Source organism: Aptenodytes patagonicus, chromosome 15 (assembly GCF_965638725.1).
Source record: "Aptenodytes patagonicus chromosome 15, bAptPat1.pri.cur, whole genome shotgun sequence".
In the NCBI taxonomy this organism is placed as follows: Eukaryota; Metazoa; Chordata; class Aves; order Sphenisciformes; family Spheniscidae; genus Aptenodytes; species Aptenodytes patagonicus.
Window position 1 is genome coordinate 15,622,150 of NC_134963.1, and position 18,752 is coordinate 15,640,901.

General features: G+C 39.8%; 1 protein-coding gene across 10 annotated transcripts in view; it reads left to right on the top strand.

Moving 5' to 3' along the window:
• Window positions 1-18,752, top strand: part of MTMR3 (myotubularin related protein 3) — an 87,103-nt gene that overhangs the window by 4,488 nt on the left and 63,863 nt on the right. Inside the window, exon 1 of one of the 10 annotated variants that reach the window (XM_076353332.1) lies at window positions 11,782-11,859. The exons of 8 other annotated variants lie outside the window; for them this stretch is intronic. The gene's annotated coding sequence lies outside the window, so the exon portion shown is untranslated. One more of the 10 variants, XM_076353333.1, reaches the window with a different exon arrangement.

An 18,752-nucleotide genomic window follows, 5' to 3' on the forward strand; every position in this document is an offset into this window, starting at 1 on the left:
AAACCAAAAATATTGAATTGCAAATACTTAAAAATATAACTTTGCAGCTCAGTGTTAGTTGAAAGTGGACAGAACATCAAAGAAGCCAAGCCTTAGAGAAAGCAAAGCAAGTTGTCTTTTGCCTTGCTCAGCACATCTCACTGTCATTTTAAGTGTTCGTTTTGATGGACTAACTAGCTACAATGAAAATGAAGTGGGCTATGCTGTTGAAGGCTTTCACCTGAGATGTTGATCTAGCTGATGCTTTGACTTTTGTGTCATCACTTCATCGAATTATTCTCCAGTGTATGAATAGCATGGTAGTGGTCAACTTCAGGATTTTCAGCTGTTATGTTGTGTGAAGCATTAGAACTAGTACTAGCTGTGAAGCCTGAGCTTAGCATGGAAAATTATCCTGTCACCTATGGAATTAGCTTGAAGCTAGATTGAAATCAGAAGCTTGGTGTTAGTCTGTGGCTCCTTAGGAAGAGCTGGGCGTTTGGAAGGGCAGTCAGAACAGAATACCACCCTGACTGGGGTGTGTTCTTTAGTGGGAGCTGTAACAGGGAACATTCAAATGTTTGAACTTCTGAGATTGGATGGCAAGGCAGGCTGCCATGGGCCTCAACTTCCAGAACATGGACCTAGAAGACAGTGAATATCTGTGTAGGAAAGACTTGTTCTGATAATTGAACTTTATCTTTTAACTCTGTCTTCTTCCTTCCTGTGGTGTGTATTGATCTCAAGCTGTATGTTCTGTGCTCCCCTCCGTTTGGTTTTAGTCCAACCACTCTTGCATTTTCTGCAGAGTGACAGTTTCCACAGGGTTGGATAGGACTTCTCCACAGAATCTCCTCTAGTGTGGTGGCTGGTGTGTACTTCTGGGGAGAATAAGTGGAAGCCTCCAGCGTGAGGGGAGCTAGAAAGCTCTTCTGCTTCATGGGCAAGCATGTGAATGTTTAGCTCTTATAGTACTGTCTTTTTTTATCTTCTGGCAGAGCTTTAAAATACGAAGCTGTGATTGCATTTTAACTTGGTTACAGGAAGAATCAATTTAAATGTGCTTTTCTGCTGGCTGGATTAGGTCACTGAGAAGGCTTGGGCTGATCAGCATACCTATTAGATCCTGTGAGGTAGAAGCAGGATTTAGGTACTTGGTTTCTTGAGCTGGAGCAGTTCTGCAGACACCTAGTAAACTCAAGGCTGAACATACTCAGGGAATGTTGGATGTCGAGCTGAGTTTTTTGTATTGGTTTAATTTCAGAACTAAAGTTACTCTTTACTGGTGCTACCTCTAGCAGATGTGCAGGATCTACCCTCTCAGGTCCTACTTCATTTAGCCCTTACTGGGAAAAAGAATTGGAAACTGCTTTTCACTTTAATCTTAGCTTCCTACTTTTCAAGGAAACAACATTGTCAAAGTAACTTACTATCTGTATGTGCTTCTCCTATGCTGCGAGTACACTATCCCCATGGATAAGAGTTCTACTAACAGCTCTTGTGTTTGTGGTCTTTCTTACACTATTTTAAGAGTGTGGAAAGGTTTTTGTTAGGTCGGTTTTCATCAACTAGTGAAAAGCTATGTGTCATGCTTTAACTGAGATTTCTGAAAACAAAATAGCTTGAAATAGAGGTCTCTAGCTAGGGTGCCTGTCCTTATGATGAGGTCTCTTGTGCATACAAGTCTAATAGTCTCTTTAAGTATTTTTGATTGTTCTGGTACTCTACAAGGTTTAGTTCCTAGAATATATAGTCAGCATGGGGGGGAAGTAATGCACTTCAAGTTGAATTTGTGGAGGAAGACTGCTGCATTGCCATAATTAAGTCTTTGTAGTTTTTCTTTCTAATGCTGGAGATTTATGCACTGGTATAGACATTATTTATAGGAACACTGTTAAACAGTTTTCTGTTGCCCTTCTGTGAGCCTTATTTGCTTCTCCAACTTTGGGACTAGAAACTAGGGCTATAATCAAAGCATTAATTCTGAAGTGTTACCCGAAAGGACAGAGCTTCAGGAAGAAATAAAAAGTTTTTTTCCCCTATGCCTTTAACAGAAGGTTTGGATTCCTTTATCAACTGGGAAAAGGCAGGCTTTTGACAGAATGAAACTGTTTTCTCTAGTGCTGCTTTCTCAAAGTGCCTGGGGGGAAACTTCTCCCAGCCACCTGTGTGAGGAGATGCCTGTCTGCATGCTGAAAGGTGTAGGTTGAAACTGAGTCTGTGAAGACCAAATGCACTTGGTTGGCTTTCTGACTCCCCTTGGAGAGTGGAGCGAAGGCAGGACTTGCCTGCAGGGCCTTGCCTTTGCTATCTTCCCAGCTCACCCCTGTGAGCAGCCTTTTATGTAGGGGTGATGTGGATCACAAGCCTTCCAAGTCCTGTGAGTAGGACTCCTCAGTTTCTCTGGTTTGACTGTTCTGCGCAAGTAGGATTCTTATTTTTTGGGGGTTTCTGTACAGCTGGTGGCAAGATTTCAGAAAATAGATGGAAAATCAGATCTTTCCTTGAGTCTGTCATGTAGAGTTTAGCACCTCATAGGTGAAGGGTAGACTACTAGAATTTTGATTTCAGTTATTTAGTTAGAAATGGTGGTTGAAAGCATTGAAGAGTTGAGTGGAACTGAAGGCTGAATTAAAGAAATAGTAACAAAAAGACTGAGCACCCAGAGAGATTAGGAACAATTTACTTGCACCTACTGTAACACTGGAACTGCTTATGACTGTGGAGTCTTAATACCTTTAACATCTTACAGTAGATGTTACATAGGTAAGATAACTTTCAGTACTTTTGAAGTGAAGCCTCAATTTTGTTGTACAGAAGATGTTAGAATGACCTAGTCTACTAGTTGGTCTAGTATTAAGCTCTGTCATATAACTCTTATGCTACTGCTGTGTGCTTTCAAAATGAGTTAAGTCCTAAGCTGCTCATGGAAGTGGTTGCAGCTAGGTTTGGAATTGGTGGAATGTGTTTCCCTGAAATTTCCTAGCTGGTAGTTAGAAGGGGACCAGCAGCCTGACTCCCCTTGTTTTCTCTGCAAGTAGATCAGGAAAGGGAGTAAGCTAGTTGCTGTGGCTGTCTGATTTCATCTCTTGTAGCTGTAATTGACCTAAATGTGTACCTGTGAAAGCTTTACTTAGTGCATTGCTATCTGTAAGCTTGTAATTGCTATCATTGAAACTTAAACCTGAGATAAAATGAGATGCTGTGGAGTTCTGCTGTTTGTAATTATACTGTTTGTTGCATCCTTGATAGGGTGTTTGCTTTGAGACCTTTTCAGACCTAGTTCTGGATTTGTTGCAACTGAAAACTCTCTTCAGTTTTACTTACCTCCAGCCTTCAGTGTCTTCTCTAGCTTTCAAAACTACTGTTATCAAAGCTGACTTTTACTGTTCTGTGGGTTCTCTGTAAGTTCAGGCTTTTGAAATACTTGTCTATGTATGTCATGCAAGTTTGCTATGGTCTGACTAGAGTAGAAACACCTCTTCTAAGTGTTGTGAGCTGATAGCTTTGATTTTATTGTTCTATTTGAGTTTTCCCTTATTTCCTTTTTTCACTTCTGAGAACATATATGTTAGTGTAATGTAGGCATTGTTGAACTTTTGATCCAAGAAACCTGACTAAAATGTCTAAGCAGATGGCATTTCTAGGTTATTTTGATTATTTTCCTTTAATAAATGGAAGCTGAAAGCAAGTGAAGTGTACTTAACGTAAACTTGCAAGTTTATTGCCTCTGCCTGCAGACCTTTTATGTCTTTCCGTCTTAAAGCTTTTCATCAAATTAATGACCAATCCTTATCAAACAAGTGTTCATCTTTACAATTAAGCATTCCTGTTCTTTAATTGTATGGCGATTGGTGTACATACTAGTCATGAGTACACTTGAGAATTCAGATTCTTAATTTTCTCTCACTGCTGGTAGCAGGAATTTGCTGTGAGCAGGGCATTATATTCTGGTTGGATACCCATTATAATTAAATTATCATCTTTGTCTATGTTCAGTGAACCTTTCTTTGAGTAACTTCCAAAAGAATGCACCTTTTTGCGCTTTGGGAAAATCTGAACTCTCTGAGGAAAAAGGAGGAAGATGGAAGAAGGTAAATATTTTTGAGGTCTGCTAGGCTTTCCTTGTAGGTTTGGCTGATGGGTTATGGTCAAGGCATAGTTGTTTTCTAATGCAGGATACAATAGCTTGCTTGTTTTCTTTTACTTTGGACTGGAATCTCTTAATCCCTTCAGACTCAAGCATGAGTATCACATGATTTGTAGGTGTTTGGTTAGCGTACTTCACTGCTGCAGAGCATCCCTGTACATAACAGATGAGTAAATTGGAACTGCAGAGAGAAGTGACGTGGAAACTTTTGATTTTGGAGATCCATGTCTCAGTGTTTAATATTTTGTTGCTGGGTCATGTTCTGGCAAAACCAAGGGGAAGCATCTGGTCAGTTAGACTTCTAAGTAAGGAGATCAGATTTCTGCTTTAAAACTCCTAGTTCATGATAAAAAGGACTACAACTTCAATATAATGATAGTATACCTATATGTTCAGTATACCTACAAATGCTGAAACCATGTATTAGGGTATTTGTATGGAAACTTCCTTGCAGGAAAACTGTGGTGGTACAGCTAATCATAGGTCCTTCTTTCAGAATCTGACCATATGGGCCATCAGTGGATATATAGCTGTATAAGTAATTCTCATAAACCCTTATTAAAGTAAAAGAATTAAATATTCATTAACAGATAATTTCAGAAAATAGTTGCTGCTTGTATAGCTGCACAATGGTAACAACATGCCTGGTTGCTGTCATGTTGCTTTCCCCCCCTTCAGTTCTGCAGGCTCTAGTAGCTGGAACCAAAATGTCTTCCACATGTTAAACTGGAATTTTAGCTTTTAAATGACAGGATGAATGCTGATACTTGATGAGGGTAACTGCTAAACACTGATCTAGTGAGAGGAGTAGATGAGATGAATATGTTGTTGGGGTTTTCTAAAATCTAATAGGATTCCCTAAAATGCTGAAATATGGTTGTGAACTGAAGATGGTAAAAAAAACTCTTGTGATTTAGAAGATGCTGATCTTGACTCTTGGTGCTGCTTTTGCAGAATTTGGTATGTTAAGCACAAGATCACTGCTGCTTTGCTTAGAGTAGCTTCAGTAACCGATTCTACCAGCAGCTGAAGCCTGCTTCTTCTCAAGCTGTTTCACTTGCATCAAAAGAAAAGCAAAAATAATTGGGGAGCTCTAGTCCTGGTTGCTCTATACTTAGCTCATTACTCCAGGCAAATTATCTCTTGCTTCTCAAGTGTTGACTGGTAGGCCAGTTTAAGAGCTGTCTAGCTCTCAATTGCTAGGTCATTCTAGCCCCTCTGCAATATTTTTATCACATAGGCACTTCTTCCTATGAGCTCTTGAAAGGCTGGCTATAACCTAATAGTGGAAGGGTCTAAGGATGGGAATTCTTTAGTAATACACTGAGAGGAAAAAAAAACAATGCCAAACCTGCTGTTGTAATCAACTTGGGGTAGGAAGCAATCTTGAAACCTGCTTGATATGATGCTTGCCTGCAGAGGGTGGTTAGGTTCATTACTGTCACTGCAGTGGCTGATGCCTGAGCTGGGTGGGTGTGGTGTTCACGTGGAGGACTCGGCCTGGAGAGCTGTGGGCAAAGGATGAAAAGATTTTGCTTGATTTGACAAGCGTAAGGACAATAAGAGCTCTTTCTTTCTTTCATTTTTTAAGGCTAGCTTTTTAATAGGCTGTTTGTCTAAGGTACAAGTTTAGGTGCTCCCATCCTTTCTGAGGGTCACACCCAGAGAGCAGACCTATTAAAATTAATAGTGCTGTTGCGTCATTCCTTAGACCGTGTGTTCTTATTCAGCACTAAGGCATGAAGACTTGTCCTCTTGCATAAGACAACTTGATTTGTTCTGGTTGGGGAGGAAACAGTTCGGCAGCTTGCTAAAGAGTAAGTTGCATGCTGCTGTGCCCTGTAGCTTATTTTTCTAAACATTACTATTTCAAGTTACTGTCTGGCTTTCTAAACTGTCTTAGCAGTATGTACAACTGCCTGAGACTAGACGATTGCTCACACAGAGGTAGTGACTATCTGGCCAGCCCTCGCTGAACGCAGTTCCTTTACTGCTTCTAGCATACTTCTTGCTCCTAGACCCAAATTGTTTGGCATTCAAATTAGAGGCCTAGTAGGGCAAAGCCTCATGTACTTGAACATATTTCAAGGGCCCCAAAAGTGCAATGTGACTTAATCTACCTTGTCTCAATTTCTAAATACTTTTAACTATTACTGGTTTTTCCGCCTCCTCCAACAAAACTCGGTTTTTACTCTCATCATAAACACTTGCTACCATGTGTCAATCCTAGCAGACCAAGCAGTGTACTGGTTAAGAAATAATTTTTCTAAAAATACGCTGCAGATTCAGTAACATTTGTAATTGAGCTAAACTGACTTCACTTGCCAAAGGCAAGGAGTGGTAAGTTAAAACATGCCTTGTCAAAAGAAGTCAGTCTTAAGTGACTTGCATCATGGAAAGGGCAAGAAGGGACTTAAGTTTTTTGTGCAAGAATTACTGTATTGGAAGCAAGCAGGTGGGCTGGGGAAAATCTAGGTAAGCTTACAGTTTAAAGAAAGGCCTAATGCCAAAAAAACCCTCCAAAAACCAGTTTATGTGCTTAAACTCCACAATTTTTATACTGACTCTTGCCAAGACAATTACAGAATTTCTAGAGCTAGTTTGAATTTCCAGACTGGGTTTGGAGTGCGGTAGCTGTTTCTGCAGGTGCAGAGAACACTCGAGTCTGTCCAGGTAGGTTGGTGAGTCTTGGTGGTTTTATTGCTGGAAAGATTTTTAGGAGTCTGAAGAAGTTGCTGTGAGGCACGTTCGTGGAGCAGATGCAGAGGTAGCCAGCTGGGTTTTTTACTGCTTGTAAAAGGTCAGCTTTTGAACTTTCATGAATTGATGGACAGTAAACTTTAAACTGGTCTTGTGGCACCTGTTTTCTAGAACTTCAAGCCTCCTGTTTGACCCTGGAAAACTTCAGAGGAAGAATAGGGTCCCTGTGTGGGGTTGGTATTAAGATTTGCTTAATTATTTGTAGCTAACTAAAATGCAAAAGTTGAAGGAATACCCTAGGGGCAATTCAGAGAAGGCTTGTTCACCTGAATGAAGATCAATTGTGGTAAAACAACTCTGCATCCATCATCTTTGCAAAAGAAAACACAATCAGCACCGTATTTCAATAGCAATTAGTCAGGTTTTGCCATTGTATTTTCCCCTAGGTGACTTTATGCTAAGTATTGTTGCAAGACTTGACTTAGCAGTTTGTACATGTTGAAACAAGTATGATGGCTTGAAACTTGTCTGAAGAATCTGCTGCTTGTTAGCTGACTTCTGAAGAGCTGCTTTACCTCTAACCCTTAAAAAATCATGCTGATGACTTGGTTACTTTGATTTTTTTAACACTTCAATAACACTTTAACCAGAACTCAAAGGGTTTAAACAACATACTGATAGTTTATTGCATATAAGAATATGGAAGAGTTGTGAATCTTTCTGTGAAGCTGGGAATCCATAGATCGTGCTGTGTGAGTGACAGCTCAGCCTCTGCCTGGAATTCAGAGCATCTTTGCCATGTTATAAAAAGCTTGTGGCCTGGTGCTGATCTGTTCCTCCAACATAGAGCTTTTTATAACCTTTAAACTCTGTAAGTATAGAATAGGAATTTATCCTGTTAAAACCTGCATTTGTTTAAAGAGTTAGCCCCTACTTATTCACCTGTGTCCTACATCTCTAGATCTTTGTTATTTAAATACCAAGGTGTGTGTCACTCTAAACTTACTGGGTAGGTAAGTTTTTCCTTTAACAGAAAGAAGTAAATGTGACCTGTAGCAAACCAACAGCTGTGCCTATCTTGTTACACCTTTTTCATTCAGTTTTGTTTACATACAGTGTTGAACTTCTAAATTGGGATTTAGGAGTTGGTCTGCCAGTGAGCTTTTGCCTGTGAAATCCTGGAGATTTGTCCAAATACTTCTGAGATGAAGAGTGTCTAACTTCAGCTTTATCTTGGAAGTGATGTATTTTATGTTGTATCTGATGTCAATTTTACAGGCTTTCTTTTTGGGGAGGAATGGGGAAAAGTCCTTACTAATGTCTCATCTAAACAAAAATAGGCTGGGTGAATACTATAACACATACTGGGTATATGGAATATCTTAAAAATGAAATGCTTGATGAAGTGTGTTGAATGGCAGGGTCTGAAGGCTTCAATTCTGAAGTAAGGAATGTTTTTCTAACTTGCCTAGTTAGGTTTGCCCTACTTTCAAGCCTCACTGGATTTTCAAAGGGAGAAGTAGCAGATTTTTTGTGTAAAACAGTAGGCCTGAATTATATCCTTTCTTAATACTTTGAGGTAGCTTGGTGTAAAGTTTTTGCAGAAATGGTGCTCATACTAAGCTGTTGGAATGGGAGTTAAGGTGAGTTAAGTGCATCACAGCTCAAATGTGGTTCTTTCTCTTCCTTTCAGTATTTTAACTCCTTGTCACAAGTGACAGTGTTCCTTGCAGACAGATCTGAGGTAGAAATCTGCAACTTAACCTTTGTTTCAGTGTTGCGTCAGCCCATTGCATCTTCTGAGTTTAACTTGCAGTCTTAGTGCTGTGTTCAGCATGACTAGACTGATACACTCTGAAGGGGGATTTTTAATATGGTGCTTCTAGACCAGGGTTGCTGCAAGTAAAGCATTTATGAAGCGCTTCTGCAGTGCTTTGTTTTGCTTCTCTAGGTAAAATGGTCTCTATCCTAAAGTTGCTGGCTTACAACAGCCTTCGCTAGGTAGAGTGCTGCTAGTCTGTTCTAGTCTAGGATAGGTACAGAGTAATAGGGCTGCTTTGGATCATGCGACTCTGGAGCTGAGGATACCATCTGCCTTACAGCACTGGGGTGTTGGCTGGAACTTCTGGTACAGCAAGGCCTAAATGCTGAAAGGGTAGCCATTGCTACTGGTTCCAGACTCTCTCTCAAAAATGCAACGCCTGGAACTGCTCTGTCTCAGTCAAACTGAGTTTGAAAGTGTCACCTGCAGAGCATGCAGCTCTCCTAGGGTTTGCCTCTACTGCTGTCTGGCACTGGGTTGTGTACCTGTGGTGCTACTTGCGTTGTACTTGAGATTTATGCAGGAAGTAGGAGCAGATGTATTCCTTTTTCTCAGAACTATTAATTGTTAACTGAAACAGTTGAATTGCTGGTTTTTGTTTAGTATTTGTGGTAAGATTTGATATGTTACTTGATAAATGCTTGTGTGTTTTCCACAGATAAAATGTGCTTAGTCCTTGTGGTTTATGGAGTAGTGGGTTATTAGATTTGTGGATGTTAAGGTGGCTATGTATTTAATTCAGTAGTGAGAACTAATGCACTGAAACTTCATACTGGAAAGTTATTCAGTAACTCTGTTTTTGTCAGAGCTGCAAAAAATAATGCTGGTGAACTTAGCAAGGTTAAATGAAAAACGTACAAAACAAATGTATGTATTTCACAGCTTGTTCCTAGAGATGTAAAGCCTTCATTGGTAACTGTACTCAAGCAGATATTCCTCCTGGCTCTAACAAGACTAAAAATTTATTCATGTTTAATGTGTATACAGTTAGGACCTCTAGCTCTTATTTCTGAGGTTTTATTTTATGTTGACTATAAGCAAAATGATTACCTGTCAGCTTACTGTAATGCTGAAAAGGCATGATTTGCTTCAAACTTCTTACAAGGAAAATGGAACATATGCATTGCCGTGTTTGCTCTGGTGTAAGTTACTTCAGAGTATTGGCAGATCTCTTCCATGAGATAGTGTATCAGTCTGAGGTAGAAGCTAGTCTGCTAGCACATTTAATCTATTTTTGATTTGTCAAGATCTCGAAGGTAGAAACAAAAAGCACTTTGTCCTGGCCAGTCTCATGAAGACTGGCACTTGAATCACTCATTCTAGTTGTCTATTCACTTATTTTATGAGCATGCTGCTCTTGCTGAGTGAAGCGCATTGTTTTGTAGAAGTCACTTCCACTGTCTAAGTTCAAAGGCTTTCATCTATAGGCTGAACATCTCATACTGGCAACTTCAAACAAGGTACTTATTTGAACAGTTCCAAGTTCAGCCTCATCAGCATAAGTCAGTGAAATGTCTCTGGCAACTGGTAGCCCTTCTGTAAAATAAGGCTGTGCCAGGGCTGAATCTTACTGCTGCCTTCCATCAAATCCTTGATGCTGTCTCCTTTCCTTCAATCGAATGAGAGAAGAGTATGACTGAAGGTACTTTTTGATTGATGCAGAAGCAGCTCTGGAAAGGCAGTATCTCTGGGGCTTTGGTGGACTCTCCAGAGAATCATTCATGCTTATTTACGCTTTATTGTTGAGAGAATTGAAGTCTGACAGAATATTCTGGAAATATTGCATCCAGGTTTTAGTTCTTTTTTATAGATTATGATAAACCTATCTTCACTGCTAATCCCAAGGGTCTAGATACAGCAAAAAGTCTGTCTTTACCTTGCTGTATAATTTTCATGTGGCCATTTTCTGAAGCTGTAATCATCATGGCTTTAAATTTCTCATGCATATTAGAGCTATGTGAGAATGTCCCCGAGACCTGCAGGTGATCATGAAGTATTCAGTTTAAGTAGTTGAGCTTGGTTTCCTACTGTTTATTTCATGCTTTTCGTGTTTCTGTTTGCATTTACCTTAGTTAAGCAATAATAATTAACTCAAAGCATTGAACTGATTGAGTTATATTGGGAGAACAAACCAATAACCATAATGTAATAAGCATTATTGCAACTTCCTGGTAACAAAAATTCCAGTGGTGGAATCCTTGATTTAATTTTTAAGCTTTGAGAAAGTAGTGGTGGTGATAGAATGTCTTATAACTGACTCTCACTTAGGCAGCTACTTAATGCTAGCAAAAAGCTTGGGGTCTGTAGGAAGAATTACAGTGGCTTTACAGCAGTTGAGAATAACAGCTGTTTGTTATGTTAATACAGGGAATGTCCGGTGAGCTGCTTGTTCTTTGCATTTGAACACCAAAGTGCAGTGTGCACATATGTTTTCTAATTACTGATGCTTCCACAGACAGCCTGGATGACATTGTTTACTTCCTTCTAGTGATTCTGTCTAGATGTATTTAAGCTGGAAACTGCAGAGTTAAGGACACTTGGATATTGCTGTCCTGTCTTCCCACCAAACACACAGCTGAATCAAGCATGTGTCTGTCTCCTGAAGTGGGTGTCCAAAATAGGTAAGAACTGATCACTAAGTATAGAGTGTGGGCCTTTTTAAAAAAAGTGACAAGGTCATACACAAAATCTGGCTTTAGATGAGAAGAATCTTACTAAAGGTCTCAAGGGCATTTTTGTGCGCAGCTGGTGTGGACATGGCACTAAGGCTGCTTCCAGTAAAGGTTAATCTCTTTTGGCTGTGGATGACTTTGGCAGTTTTCTTGGTGTGAAAACTTGGTTAACCCACACTGCTGTAGAAATAGTTTAGATACAGCCTCTTAAGACCCCACTGAAAAGCTCTGAAGAACTTTGTCTTGATGCCTTGTGTAAGGACAGCTCTGACTCAGTGGGGAATGTAAGCATGTGATTAAACTTAAAGCAATATCACAGTACAAGTCGGAATTGTTAAGGCTTCCAGCCTCACAAGTGAGGGCATCGGTTCTATCCTGTTACCCTCTTAAATTGCATACCGTCTCAAAAACTTGTTTCTCACCTCATTCTGTGTTATTGTGTTTACTTTTAGGCACTGTTTTCCAGCTCTGTAGGCTGAAGCACAGCTGTATGCTCTGCTGATCAGCTGCTAGGTGAATGGGGCACTAACTGCTGGGTAAGCACCTCAAGACTTTCTGCTTGGCAGTAAGTGCTTGTGTGGAGATGACGACTCAAAGGCTCAGGCAGTGCCTGCACACAGATGCTCTTCACATGCAGGGAGATGCTGTTTGGCAGAGCTGGGTGTTGATGCTGTTCCATACTAGTTCAGAAGCTTCTAGTATACTAGAAGCCAAGTGTATACATACACACATGCTACATACTAGCCAAGTATACTATATACTAGTATACCAACTTTTGATAGGTTATCTTACTGAATTTTCCATCAGTTTTACAGATACTGCTATGGGATTAGTATTGTATTTTAAAGATAGGTGTTTTGAGCAATTATTGAAGAATTTAAGCTGAATGCTTATAGAACAATAGTGGTTTTAGAGTCTAGGATAGCTTAACGGCATTATAGAAGATAGCTATTGCGTTAACAGAACCATTCTAAAAATACTTCAGCATTGTGTTCTTGACAGAGTAATTGTGATGCCAGGACTTGAATATGAATACATCTTACATGTGCACACTCATGTGAGAATGACAGAACAGCACATGCTAGGCTTGAAGAGTGTTTCTTTCAGTATGATTTGGAGTATGGTACAATTATCCTTTGCTTTTGATGCGTTATGCAGCTCAGTAATGCATGGCTGTTCAGAAGTGACTGCAAGCTGCAGGTTATGGGAAAATCTGACTCCCTCAAAAGAGAATGCGTCTCAGTTTCTGTAGTCCATGTAGAGAAAACAGCTTGCAAAGCTTGCATTGGGTTCTCACTGGGTATGATGTGTCAGGAAGACGGTTCTGTCTTTCTGTTTGCACGAGAAGTCCATCTTCTAGCTTTGGTCTCCCAGGCTTTCTGTTTTTTCAAGTTTTTAGCTTGCTTGTGTTCTAGTTTATTCCTCATCAGTCAAGTTTTTAGAGGGAAATACCTGGTAAGTAATACTTGAGGCTTCTGTAATGGATTGGTAAGAACTGTTCAAATGTCTGCTGCTTTCTTGTCTCTGAGCTTGCTCCTGACTGTGTAATTTAAAGGAAGTATGGGGGTGTTCTGGACAGGAAGGAACATGTATCCCAAGAGTCAAACTGTCTGAAGGGCACTGCCTAGCATAGCTGTCCTGATATCAATGAGGATGGACTTTCATAGTTTTGAAATGAGTAAAATATCATCTCTCTAAACATGGTCTTAAACTGCCTTGGCAGAACTAGAGTTTTTTAAACATACAAACTCTTCAGGCAATCTAAAGCGGTTTTTTTATTGCAGGCAAATGTTTTGATGACCTGTAAGGAGGACTTTGGTAGGCTGAGGGAGTCTTTCTTGCAGTTGTCCTCCTTCCTGCCCATACTAGCAGGAGATGGGTGTGTTTTTCACAGGGGAGTGAATATCTACTTCAAGTCATAAGGCATCATGTTCCATAGTGAAAAGCATTAGTTTAACTAAAAGTGGAAGTGAGGTAGCCTTGAATGCCAGAAGACAGACTTGCCAATGACTGATGAAGGATCTATACCTTGCTTCAGATTTCCCTTTAAGTGTCTTGGGTTTCTGATGGAGTTCAATAGGCAGGTTGACTTAGGGTAGTACCAGAGACAGGTGGGGTTGAGACTCCGTAAAAGCAGAGGTAAGGCAAGAGGAAAATGTGAAGAGCTGACATGCTATTACTGCATTGATTTCCATCCCTGTGCAAGGTCTACACATGAAACGTATGCTGCTAAAAACCTCTGCCTCCTGTCCTCCCTTCTGTGGAAGCAAAATGACAGGCTTCAGTTCCTCACTCTTGCTGCTTTAATTCTTCCTAAGGCTGCTCTCAGAGTAGCTTTGCTTCATGCACTGGTAGTCTTGCTTAAGCTGTCGGTGCAGTCTGCAAGCCTTTCACTATGAACACCACTGGTGTAGCAGTTGATTGAGCACTGGAAGCCTGAGTAAGTATCACTGGCTGCTTCTCAAGTCTGACGACATATCCAAGAATTAGATGGCTCTCTTTCACCATGGGGATAATGAAATAATTCCTACTGTGTTATTCATTAACTCAATTTCATTCACTCATAAGAGGATAATGAGTATGTTAGAGGTGAACTTGTGTAAGACTTCTGACATCCTTTTGATAAGATAAACAAGAGTTAAAGCTATGGCAGACAAAGTTTAAGCATGGCAGTGATGCCTCACAGAGGCAGGTGGCATGTGGTGTATTACATGTACTGACTTTAAAACTAATTTAATGGCTTTTTCTTTAATGGTTTAAAGAAAATAGCCTGCTTCTGAAGTTGTTGGAGAAATAACTAGTGCCCAAAGCCTGATGAAGGTCTTCCTTAGTGTGGGGGCTGCACCTGATTAAATGGCTGTACAAAAGGTGATGTCTAGCCCAGCATTGCAGTGCTTCAGGGCAGGTGTGGCAGCCCAACAAATAAATTGGGGGACCTGCAGCAATGAAAGTGTATGGGGGGAAAAGCATCTTGGTGAGGGACACCGTTCCTGATTTGAATAAAAATTTTGGTACGAGAGCCTGTTGAACCTTGTGGGGTTTCTAGTTTTAGCATTAATGTAGCTTGAACATGTGTAAAATTTGAATATCCCTTAAATGCTAGTGTCATGCACTCTTCCCCCCATGTATGCAGTTTTGTCAACTTAAAGTGCTAGTTTGCAAGAAAACTCTAAAGGGGAGAAAGATTACCTAATTTGCTAAGGGATTTTCACTAACATTATGTTCAAAATAATAAAACTAGAGAACTCTACCCCTAGCTTTAGGGCTGACCATTTTAAAGGAGGCTATGGGAATTAGGTATATTGACTCATTTTGGCTCTAATGTGAGTCCTTGATGACCTAGGCTTCCTGATAAATATGGCTGTGGCTGTTGATCAAGCTACTATACCAAATGTGAGTACTGTTCTATTCTGAAGGCTAGCCAGGGAGTTCATCTCCCTCCGAAAGAGGTTTATCTGTGCTGTGCAATTGAGCCAATAAACTAATATAATCAGATTAAGCTGTTTGTGGGAGGAATGATGATTGGATATTCAAATGCATTAAAAACCAGTCTGATCCTTTGACTGTTGCTGTGAGTGCACTGGCATCAGTAGTTCATCCCCACAGGTAACAACTGAGGTCACTTTAAGCAGAGGCTGCAGTAGCCTTGGATGCCTGAAGAAATCCAGAACTTCCAGGTGGCCCAATAAGATCTTAAATTACCTGGTATTTGTAGAAGCACTGGGTGAGGGAATAGTGACTTTATCTGGGAAGAAGTTCTAGGTGGTGGTCTGGTGAGTCAGGTAGCTGCTATCCTGGAGAACTAGATGTGTTCCTGCCCTGTTGTGGATTGTGGTGCTGGCTAGTAAGTTACTGGAAACTTCTACAGGTGTGTGCAGAGTTATGGTTTTGGTGTTAAATATACATCTCCAGGCCTGAGTGCTCACCTCTGCAGCTCAGACCCCCAGCTAGTAGAGTTGTATTTCCCAAATACAGAGCAGAATACTATAAAAATTGGGAGTATTTGAAGAACTAGACTTTAGACATCTGTTCTGGGTACCAGAACTAGAAGATCCTTCTGATGCCTTGAACTGTTACTATGGTTAGTTTTTCAACCTTTTAAAAATACATTACTACCACTTAACCATATGGGACCGTGTGAAAACTGGTAAGCACGGTGGATCTTTAGCAGAAGAGGTGCTATAAAATGAGCAGTGTAGAAAAGATTGACTTGATTCAGAACTCCACACTGACTACAAGGTTTAATAAAAATGAATATAATGAAGAGTTCTGGGTTCAGGGAGTATTGTTGACCTAGTTCACTGTGTGAGGGCGGGGTTTATGGGAAGGAGAGGATGGAGAAGGGAATTAGGGGTCATACATATTCCAAGAGAAGCTGAACTAAAGCTTCACAGGTGATCGTAGTCCTTGCATTTCCTAATGTGCAGTTCTTCACTCTGTGCTTTTTATATATAGACATTTTAAGATGCAATTACAAGTTGATTTCCATGGCATGCAAGTAGTGAAAATATCTGCTGTGTCACTAATACATGGGTTTCAGGCTGTCAGCTTTGCCTCCCTTGTTTACTTTATTGTGCAACTTCCTGTAACAACCTTAACTCCTAGTCCAAAAATCCATCACCAAAGCATGCCTGCCCTGTCAAGGGTCTTCTCCCTTACTGCAGCACTTACACACCAGTGCTCTGACTTCTTGAGCTGTTGTATCTAAAGTAGTAAAATACCAAAACAGGCCGTGTTTCTTACCTGTTCTTGGAAGATCTGTTTTTCAGCACCTGTAGTAATGGTAACTGGAAAAAAGAACATCTTCAGTTTATGTCAAGCTTTAAGTTGTTCAGACTGAACATGAGTTCAGCTGTAAGTGCTTCTTCATGGATTTCACTGGTTATTCTGGAAGCCTCTACTGTCAGGGAAGACTTTCAAAACAGTTCTGTCAGCTGGACCTGAAACTGATGCAGAGATGTTGTATTTCCAGGCTAATGACACAGATGGGGTACTTTTAATAAAATATATATACCTTGGATCCTTGTACTTGGTTGGCAGACTAATTTAAGCTTGCCAAGTAAGCTTTCCTACATAAAAATGTAATCTTTCATCCGGGAAAGGCGTTTGGCCATTTTTTGGCACTTGAATCTAGATGTACAAAACTGTATGCAAGCTCTTTCAGAAATAGAAGGCCTGAATACTGAGGTGGTTCCTACAGTGAACTGTTATTTATCTAAATTACAAATGCTTTTTCATCTCAGCTCTGAGCATTTGCTTCTTAGATTGGTCTTCACATGTAGATTTGTTACACCAACTGCATAACCTCTTGAAATAAGGCTTACAATAAAAGTGAGGTAGACTTAAGTATTCTGAACATTGTTCTTATCCTTGTTGTTTTCCCTGTTTTTGCTCAGTGTGAAGGCTTCCTTTGCCTTTGAGTATTTTTCTGAACTTAATTAAGATTCCAACCTTAATATTGGAACAGGTTGTCTAGAATGAATATGCTTGGAGATACTCAAACCTTGGCTGGACAAGTCTTTGAGCAACTTGGTCTAATTGGAACTGTGTCAAGTAGGGGCTTGGACTAATTGATGTTCAGTTGTCCCATTCAACCCAAATTGTTCTGAATTTTTTTGCATGTGTAGCTATTCTGGTTCTTTATACTTCCCCTTTGGACTTAAAGGGGCAGAAGTAACCGGCTTTTCTGTAATTGGATATTGAATCTCGTTCCTGTGACTGTTAACAGCACAGAAATCTCTGGTGTTGAATTTGAGTCTCTTTCAGAAGGAATGCTTTCTGTGAAGTTCAGTCCTCCTGGACCTGACGGCAAGCTTTACTGCAGGCAGCTTTTATTTTTCTAGCTGCTGGAAGGAAAGAAATTCCTGCCCTTTTTTGGTTGACACCTCATAAGATCTTTAAGGAGATTCTTGAGTACCTGAGCAAACTGAGTTTCAGTATTATGTTCATATGTTGTCAGCAGCTTCATCCTGCTCATGCCTCATGAAATGATGTTGTCAGTTGAGGTCAGGGTTTTTTTGCCATTTAATTTTATCAGGAGCAAAGCAGTAAACTAGCACCCAAAACTCAAGTACTAAACCTCTTATTGTTCCTTATTTATGTTGTATCTACTTTTTTGTCAAACCTTTCCTGATTTGCTTTTTGAATCTAAGCAAATGCAGTATTTTGGGTATTTTATCATCATGTGTTTAAGATGGACATCTCTGAGTTCATGTTCAGTAAGTACAGACTTGGTTTTGCTGCTAAGTTGGTTACCAGAGGGTACTTCAAATTGAAGGATAAAGAATAACAGTAACTAATTTAGTTGATCTTACTTATTTTTTACTGTGAAATGCTACTTCTGTGCATTTAATTGAAGCTTGATATCTGCAAGTCACAGGTAAGCACTGAAGTGTTAGAAATGTAGGTTGTGCTATTTTCATATCTTTACACAAGCTCATGGACTAATATGCGCATGTTCTTGCATGTCTTTATAAAATACAACTTGAAGGGGACATGCTAAATTTACTGTAAGGATGGTTATAAATCTTTTTTATATTTCTTTAAAGGAAGGTTAAGTCTTGCTGGCTGGTAACAATTCAAATGCAAAGCAAAATTCAAGTGGATAACTGAAGTTTCCTGCATGCTGATGTACATTTTCTTTAAACTCTGGGATCAAACCATATTTAAAATAAAAATTACCTTACCTGATGCATCAATAACAGAATTAGCTGTTGAACTGCACTCACTTCTACAATGCCTGTGGGAAAGATGTGGATGCATTGTGTTTTGGTAACTTGCTGAAGAGTCCAAACTTTTCTCTTTAAAATGATTTCTCTTAATTACAACCAAGTCTTTTTTAGAAAACTAGGTTTGTTTTGTGTCACACAGGGAAGGAGTGAATGTTTTCTAAAGGATAAATCACTTAAATGACTTAGGTTCTTTGTATTATTAGTGCTCTTCCTTCTCAGGTTTTGTTACATCTACCAATATGAATGAGTTTCTGTAGGGAAAATAAGTGAGAGAGGTTTTAAATCAGGGTTTGCCTGACTTGAATGAATCTGCACTAAAGCAAATTTTGGGGAAGAGTGTTCTGGATAGTCCCATTAGAGTTCACCAGAACATAAGGGTCTGTATAGACAGGCAAATGCATGCCTACAGCAATTCAACACTAGAAACAAAGCTTGCTGTAGATTAAGTGCTTCTAGTGTTGAATTGCTGTAGGCATGCATTTGCCTGTACAGACACTTGTTACTATCTTGCATTAAAAAAAGCATGACAAATTAGTAAAGGGCATTTAGTATAAAATAGGATACTGGAGTAATACCTCTTTTTGGTAAAAACTAATCAGCTATATAGAACTTAGCGTGGGTTGATTTAAGTGAGCAGGTAGGAAATCCAGACCTAAATCTTCACGTTCCCTAGAGAAACTAATTCCTGTTGTTGATGT